The sequence below is a fragment of the Wyeomyia smithii genome, chromosome 2 (genome assembly GCF_029784165.1).
Source record: "Wyeomyia smithii strain HCP4-BCI-WySm-NY-G18 chromosome 2, ASM2978416v1, whole genome shotgun sequence".
Taxonomy (NCBI): domain Eukaryota; kingdom Metazoa; phylum Arthropoda; class Insecta; order Diptera; family Culicidae; genus Wyeomyia; species Wyeomyia smithii.
This window is the reverse complement of record NC_073695.1, coordinates 239,736,907-239,746,132: the sequence shown is the minus strand read 5'-3', so window position 1 is coordinate 239,746,132 and position 9,226 is coordinate 239,736,907.

The window sequence follows — 9,226 nt, the reverse complement described above, 5'->3', positions numbered from 1 at the left end:
GCACCAACACCCGCAAAACTACCACACTCTCTGCCAGCCATCATGTACTTCGTTTTGGCAGTGTTCATGGTGAGTCCAATTCTCCCAACGTCCCTTTTAAGAGCCGTAAAGGCTTCCTCAACTGCTCTACGATTAACACCAAATATGTCAATGACGTCCGCGAAGCCTACACCTACACACGAAGCCATACATGTTTTTTTTTTTTTTTTAAAGGTGGCGGGGAAATCTGCAAACAGACACCTGAGAAGGGAATTCAGGGTGTGGGGATGAGACTAGGGGAGAGATGCTGGGGTAGTTACACTCCCCCAGACACCTACTTATCCCTGTCCCGACCCACTAAAACCCCTCCAGTCTCCAGCCCTGGTCTTCCCGGAACGACGGTTAAGTATTACGTCGGGAAGTGGCTTTTGTGCGTGAGGCACCCTCTTTACTCTTATAACCTCCTAGCTAACTACCTGGAGACTGGTAATTAGCTACCACTGGCGTGTTGGTGGTTGACCCGCCACACACGTTGCAGCTCCAGAATAATCTGAGAGGCGGCCACACAGACCGCGTTCCAGATGTCCGGGTCGTCGCACATCCTCCGGAGTAGTACCAGGCCCGCTCACAGCCATCATGTTGCTCCTCGCTCTTACGAAACGGGGGCATACGAAGAAGACATGCTCAGCAGTCTCCTCCTCCTCCACGCACTCGGGACACATGGGGGACACCGCGTGTCCGAACCTGTGCAGATATTGCCTGAAACAACCATGGCCTGACAGGATTTGTGTCAGGTGTAAGTTCACTTCACCATGTCGTCTCCCGCCATACATGTGGAACTTCGTGATAATGGTGCCGCTCCTCTGCATACCTGCCCTTCGTATTACACCTTCTAAAGCCATGTTGAACAGCAAGTTCAAGAGCTTGTCACCTTGCAACCAAGTTAGGGTGCTCATTATGCCCCTATTCCCCCTACATTGATTTAGAATATGGTGCAACCGTTGAGTAGGCGAATTTTGGGGGTATGGGCGAATTGTGGTGTTCTTACCCTATTTGTTCCATTATTTATCTCATTAAGCCGACGTTCACGAAGAGTGCGCAGATTAAACAGAAAATTTACACGAAATCATTCAACAAATAAACAAAATATAATAACATGTTCTCATATAATCGCCCAGCAATAGAAATTTAGTAAACTTAGCTAGATTTATCCTGAATTGTGTAAAACAAACCATTTTTCACAACGCTCCCTTACTCATCTTAAAACTTAAATCACTGCTCAATTATTCGTCTCACGACGCTCCCATATTCCTCACACTGTTGATCAATTTGGTGAATGAACGTAGCCGTAAACTGTCGTAGTTGGTTACCTAGGTATCCACCGCTGTAGATATTTACGCGCAAAATTGGTAATCTAGGTAAACCACTGCAGTGCTGTCAAGTTATGTCAATTATGTCGGAATAATTCAACATTTTCAGTATGATTTTTTCGTATCAACAGAAACGGGTTTGGCAATTTTGATGAAATGAAAATACATACCGTTGAAATTTAAGATTTGTGAAAATTCATCTCATATATATTTTGCAATTTAAAGCTTCTTTTAGGAAATTTTAGGTGAATATTTTGAAGATTAAAGTATTCTTAGTGTAGTGAGTGATTAATAGCAGTAGTCCTCAAATGATGGAAAAACTTTGGCTGCCTACTGAACTAATCCCGTTGTAACCATATGGAGCGATGCGTAGATTTTGTTTTCTTGATGATGATGATTGAAATAAATGTCCTTTTGAGTGTGGATGCCAGACTATCATAACAAATTTAGAGATTTTAGGTGAAATTTTGAGGATTCTACTTCATGAGAAATCTAAAGTTAACTAGGGAAAATCCATTGCATGAATGAGTAGATTGGTTTAGTTAAAAAATATGTGTTTTTTCTCGTTTTCAATTGAGTTTTCATGTTGTATGAGATGAATATATGAACTGAGATGAATAATGGAACAGTTCCCCTATATTGCCTAAGAGCCACAAAGTCTATTCTGGAAAATTTCCCCTCCACTCACCGTTTGATCGGTTACTTGTTTATACACTTCGTGAGATTTCGAGAGGAAATTATTCTCATCATTTTACCTATATTCAGGGCCGGCGGTTGATGTGGGTAGTGTGGGTAGTAGTACCCACTCGGAAAATATCCTTGTGGGTACTACTACCCGAACGGAATTTTCGGACAAAACCAAGAAAAAAAAATGTTTTCTATGTTCGAAACCAAAATTTTCGCGCACATGTACGAGCGACCGCTTTTTGATGGATATCGTTGAGCAAGAGTTTATAATGCTACAGATTTCGAAAACTTCAGGAAGTACTTTTGTGCATTTTTTTCGTTGGTGATACTATAGGTGAAGAAGTTCGGTTAAGTTTAAATTTTGGATGAAGACTTTTTTCGAGGAGACAAAATTGTTGGGTATTAACTTTTGCATTAAAAAAAAATGCACAAAAAATGTCCATTTCTCATGGGTTTACCTTTACATGCACTAACAAAACAACCCATGCAGCATCAATCATAGTAACCCATGAGTCAGCAGGAAAAAAATAACTAGAACTCTAACCGTGAAGGCGAAAAGAGTGAAACTACTCAAATCTTATGCACGCTGGGACAACTATGCTTTGAACGACAGCTAAGCGATAAGAAGCTCCAAAGGATGCGGAAGAGGAAGACCGAGGGGATAGTGGCTGCATCGCTCCGTGCGCTTGGTCGGGAGGCTGGTGCCACCGGCCAACCTGTGGAAATTACCTGGCGAATCTGGAAGGCAACGACTGGCAGGGCACTTCGTATTTTACTTCCTCTATGAAGGAAGTGAGCTTAGAGGTGAAGCTCACACACCATACTACCCAAGAGGTGCTGCTGTGGCTGACAATCAGCTAAAAGGGGATGTCAGAGCTGCTCTTTTTTCGCTCCGGAATGGCCGTGAACGGGAAAATTAATAGTAAGAAATGCCTGTCGGAAGTTGAGTCGTTCATCAAGAAATTCCATAAGGGCGTCCCCTAGCTGCGCCCCATCGAGAGTTTCTGAGCAAAACTGAAGTGTCGCGAAAATTCATAAAAAGAACGAAGAAAGAACTCAAGAATTGCCTACACGCATGTTTTCGTCCGCCATGGCGATTGTTCCGGGTAACTGCCGGAAGGCCACCCATGAACCTTCCCTATTCCAAACTACCCACTTGGGTGCGATGTTTACGATTTATTTTTTGTTAGCAGTAAGAATTTTTTGTCACCTGTGAGAACTGCCATCTGAAAGAGAGCATAAAAAACTACCGAGTTTGATTCACACTCTCACAAATTTCAATATACAGTGTAAAGCGGGCCGTGTCGTAGTGCTTGTGTTTTCGCTTGGAGAACTCTATATGCGCAATCGATCGAATACTTCGGGAACGGCTTGACGGATTTAGGGGAACTGCTCCATTATTTATCTCAGCCCGTATATTCATCTCATTCAACATGCAAACACAATTGAAAAACAGGAAAAAAACGCATATTTTCTTCTTAAACCAATCTGCTAATCCATGGAATGGATTCTTCTTAGTTCACTTTAGGTTCCTCATAAAGTATAATCCCCCAAAACTCACTTAAAAGCACTGAATTTGATATTATAGTCGGGCATCTGCACTCGAAAACTCATTTAATTCAATCACCTACCTAAGAAAACAAAATCCGCGTATCATTCTATACGGCTACAACGGGACTCGTTCAACAGCCAACCAAAGTTTTTTTCATCACTAGCGGACCACTTTTCATTTCAATCACCAAACAAAATCACTCACTACACTAAGAATACTTCAATCTTTAAAATGTTCACCTCAAATTTCCTAAAACAAGCTTGAATTAGCAGAAATATATGAGATGAATTTCTACAATTCCTAAATTTTAACTGTATGTATTTTCATCTGTTTTCTCTGCGTTGAAGAAAATCAAGAGTTGTGCGTTGAAGAAAATCAATGTTGAATTATTCCGGCATAATTGACATAAATCTACAGCACTGTAGTGGTTACCTAGGTTACCAATTTTGCACGTAAACAATCGCAGCGAATATCTAGGTAACCTACTACGACGGGCTGCGGCTACGTTCATTCATGATAATGAGATTCATTCATGATTAATAGTGTAATAAATATGGTGGCGTCGTGAGATGAATAATTGAGCAGTGATTCAAGTTTTGAGATGGATATGGAAGCGTTGTGAAAAATGGTTTTGTTTTACAAAATTTAGGATAAATCTAGCTAATTTTACCAAATATACAATGCTAAACGATTCCATAAGAGTACGTAAGTATATTTAGTTGATTTGTTCAATGATTCCGTGAAAATTTGGTGTTTAATCCGTGCATTCGTCGTGAATATTGGCTTAATGAGATGAATAATGGAGCAGTTCCCCTACATGATTCTTTTTTAATTTTTTTCGTCATTGGCTGCGTCGGGTTTATACGCTAAAAAAGTTGCGAAAATGTATTGAAAAAGTTGGAAATGATGAAAAATTTTATTTCTCATACGTTTCAATGCAGAGCTTTCTCATTCAAATCCAAGGTTACCTTGGATTGTTCGTATCAATCGGATTCACAATTGTGTACAACCATCACTATACTCTGTAGGGTATAACCATGACACACTATGATGTAAGATGTTCATGCTCTTCAAAGCTGTTCATACGACTTCAACATGGTTGATTGGAAATCTAAATTTGAGCAGGACATTGTTTCGTGGAAGTTGACAGCGGTTTTTGATTTCTGTCTATGTTTTCACTGCACATCTTTTGTGTTAAGCGTTTCACACTTTTTTTTGGGAAGTCAGAACAATCATTGTGCCTCAAAACGCTGGTGACACACTGGTTGAATAACGCTTGAACATTCGCGTGAAAAGGTCGCAGAGTAATTGCTCGCCAGGTTCATCGCTTCCACGTATGCTTACGGGAAAACTTCATTTCAATCTCTGAAGACTTCATGCGCTTCCGAGCTTGGTAGGGGTACGGAAATTAACATAACTTTTTTTTTGTTTCTGTTGACCAGTGTTATAAATTTTCTTGCTTAGTACGTCCCTGCACTAGATAGCTAATACATTTGCGCCGATAGAGCAATCTAATAGCTTCAGACTCACGGTTAAAAAAACTAATTGAAATGACAATTTGAAGAGGTAATCACTAGAGTGAAGACGTTTCAATTTCATACGTATTGTTTAATTCAAACCCCTACGTTTCGCATTTGCGATGACTGTTTATAAAGTTGGAGGTTACATCGGATGTTCACACAATTCCACAAATTCCAAAATAAAGTATTGGAATTATAGTAAACTCACAACTCATAAGAAGTACAATGTGTTTTGTGCCAAAAATTAGTTTATGAAATCAGTTCGATTATTGATTTAGCGTGGAATGGCTCGCCTCGAAAACAAGCTTTCTAAGAAGGATACTAGTAGCAGGGGTGAGACGATAAAAATCAGCCGCTATTTCTGCTACTCGTTAGAAATCTACGAATACATAATATAAATCTTCTTTGATTCAACTGAGAAAAGTTGAATCTCTCTGCAACAGAAAGCCTAGCCAAGAACTCAAACATGCCGTTGGTTAACGTTAATGTAACCCCAATTTGCACTGACCCCGAACCGACCATTGACAAAACACTTACCCGACAAAACAAAGCCCACTCTGCTGCTCTTAGAGAGGCCTGAATTCATCTCAACCGCAAGCGAAAGCGAACGATGGAACCTCCGGCCCCGGATCGTATTGTTTAGAAAATGTTTATAGATATTGTGGTCAACCCGAACTGCTGCGTTTAATCTTGCCCACTTTGGGTCGTTCGTTTCGTAATCTGAGGTTAAGTCGTCGTCGTCGTCGTCGCCGTCATCCGGTGGAGATTCAAGTGGTTCTCAGATGTCGATTTCTCCGGTACGATGCAGGAACGTTCACACATGGCACCACCGGCAATAGGGGCAATTAACAAAATATTCCGGACTACATACGGTACTAATCTGTTATTGTCTCCGGCTAAGGCCACTTCAGCCGAGTTCAAGTGCCGACCGTGTATCAACTACATTTCTTTGACTACCGATCCGATATGTGTGAGAATGAATAACATACACACACTTACACTTGATAGTAGCATCGGCAAAGGACGGGGTTGAATTTTCCAACTCAATGCCGACGTTTAAAGCGATTAGATCGAATGCATGTCCTAATGATAAGCCCTTAATCTCGTCATATTGAATTTTGCAGCCGTCGGTCAGCTTTCGCCTTACGGTTCGAACCGAACGAACCGAACGGATATGGCGATTCGGTGTAATTTGTCAGATGTCCCGATTGGTTTGCGGTCAACCGGTTGGAAGTGATGGCGTGTCATTTTACGGCTGTTAGGCGTCAGTCCAAGCCTCTCGGTTGCATCTTACAGCGTGGCTGGAATGTGGGGGGATGGTGAGCCGATGCAGCAATTGATGCACTGTAAATAAGACGAATGATGTCTCGGAACTGAGAACTGTTTAAATCGATACGATGAGTTCCTAACTCGTTATCTTTTAGTCTAAAATTAGTTGTAAAGATAAGACAAAACCAGCTACCGCGAGTAAACAACCGAGCTACCAAAGGAATTTGCTGACAATTCAGACAATGCCATCGACGAGCAGGTTGACGACAATCGAACGATCGGAGCCACCACCGAGCGATGCGGAGTCACCGGTTCATATTCTGGCCAACGTGAATCGAACGGCGGGCACAAATGTAATCGTTAGAATTAATAAAGTTAGTCTTAATTGAGCAGTGAAATGTGTCAGTAGCTTTTTTAAAAACTCCGAACAATACCCAAGTGTTTAACTGGCGCCCGAATAGGGACCCAGAAGTCGGGAAAAGTATAAGTGTTTTAAAGTGTGAAAATCTTCATATTCGGTTAAAGCAGCCGGATCACAACGGTGGAAAGAGCCACACACCAGAAACCAAGCGATCTGCAGGACACTGAGGTAATCACCCGATCGATGTGAGAGTCCCGAGTACCGCTAGGAAAAAGGAGCAACTCGTAGCATCTGCCTGCCGATCTCCCGACGATAAAGGGATTCCCATCAACCCAGGAAAAGAAAGTCCAGATATGCTGGCATTCATGTTTGTGATAGTTTTAATAAATAGTGATAGTGTTTTAGTGTAACAGACAAAAGTCCAGACTTGCTGGCATAGTGAAATAAAAAAGTGTGTTTAATTGAGCCTCAAAGAAAGCAAAAAAAAAATAATAAGTGTTAAATTCAAAAAAATCTGAAGAAAAGTGGATTAATTTTTTATTTTGCAAGAATAATGAATCCACCTATACCCACGTCGGTGAACTCATTATCAAACCAACAGTTCTACGAACTAGGTAAAATACCGGATCTTCTAAGAGATCTTCAACCGTTTGACGGTAGAGCACAAGAATTACTTGCATGGCTCACAGACGTAGAAGATATTTTTCGACATTATCGGGTAAAATACGCAACCCCAGATCAGGTTGCAATTATAGAAAAAACAGTCAGACGTAAAATTCGTGGTGAAGCCGCAGATATTTTGAACGCAAATAATATTACTTACGATTGGCTCGAAATAAAAGAAACTCTCTTACTTTATTATCGAGATAAAAGAGATATCAAAACATTGGACTTTGAACTGACGACAGTGAAGAAACACCCGTCTGAAAGCCTCAGCAGCTATTACAGCCGAGTAAATGAACTGCTCGCTTCTATTATCGTCCAAATTCAAACAGACGAAAGAATGAGTCAAAATGCCGATTCACACACCACATATTTTCGAGAAAAAGCATTAGATTCATTCATTAGAGGATTAGAAAAACCCCTCAATGTGTTATTGAAAACGGCTACACCAACAAGCTTGGCAAAAGCATACCAATTTTGTATAGATTTTTACAACATGGATGCGAGAAGCGCATCATTCAGAAATGAACATTCCAATTATTCAATCCCCAAACCCAGAGAGCTAGACTTGCCTCGACATCCGCCAAAAATTCCACCACGTAACCAAAACTTTCCTCCTCCACCACCTAGAAACTTTCAAAATTCTTGTTTACCCCAACAGTACCGAAACCCCTTCATATCAAATCAGAGAAATAACACGAATCCATTTGTACAACCTCAACCCCGTTTCCAACCAAACTTCAATCCATTTTTGCAACCTCAAAATAGATTCCCACACAATCCAAACTCCTTCAATCATCCACCGAAGCCTCTCCCGAGACCCGAACCAATGGAGGTAGATCAAAGTGTCCGATCTCGGTTTTTAGATTATGGAAACCGACCTACCTTTCCTATCAAACGCCAACATCCCCCATCATCTAAAATACAAAATTTTAAAAGACTAGCTCACCCCATAGAAGGAACATCAACATTTAACGAAGTAGAAGCCAATGACGAAACAGATGCTAAACAATATCCCGAACACCAGTTTGAAGAGTACGAAGATTATCATGATTTTTATGCATACGATAGCAATAGTCACCCCCCCGAAAAAATAGATCAAACTGATGCAACTCAAGAAACCAATTTTTTGGGATGGAACCCGAGTTGGTGGAACCGGTTCTACCATTCATCAACCTAAAAACAACAAGTGGAAACTTTCCCTTCCTCATCGATACCGGAGCGAATATCAATTTGATTGATCCTAAACTAGCATGGAGTTATAACATTTCAAGACCATATAATTTCTCAGCAAACCAAATATCAAGTGCTAATGGAAATTTCGATGCCACATCAGCAATCGACATAAATTTCTTCTACCCAAAAATAAACTTCAAAACGCAATTCCTACTTCACAAATTTCATCCTTTTTTCCGTGGAATTATCGGTACGGGTATTTTAAAAGCACTCAATGCCACAATCGATATGAAAAAGATGACTCTTACCTTATGTAGAAATTCTGAAGAACTAGTAATCCCTTTACAAGAATATATACCTCAGAAACAAATAGCTAATAATGTAGAGCAGTTTAGGACTTGTCATCTAACCTCCTCAGAAAAGAAAAAATTGGAAGAAGTTTTGAATGCCAACAAAACGGCATTCCATGAGCCAAACTCGAAACTTACATATGCGACAAAAATTGAGTGCACCATCAACACAACTGATGATATTCCAGTACATCAGAGAGTTTATCCATACCCTGCAGCCTATACTGAAGAAGTCAACAAACAAATTATAAAGCTTTTAGAAGATGGTATTATTCGACCTTCTCGTTCAGCCTGGACAG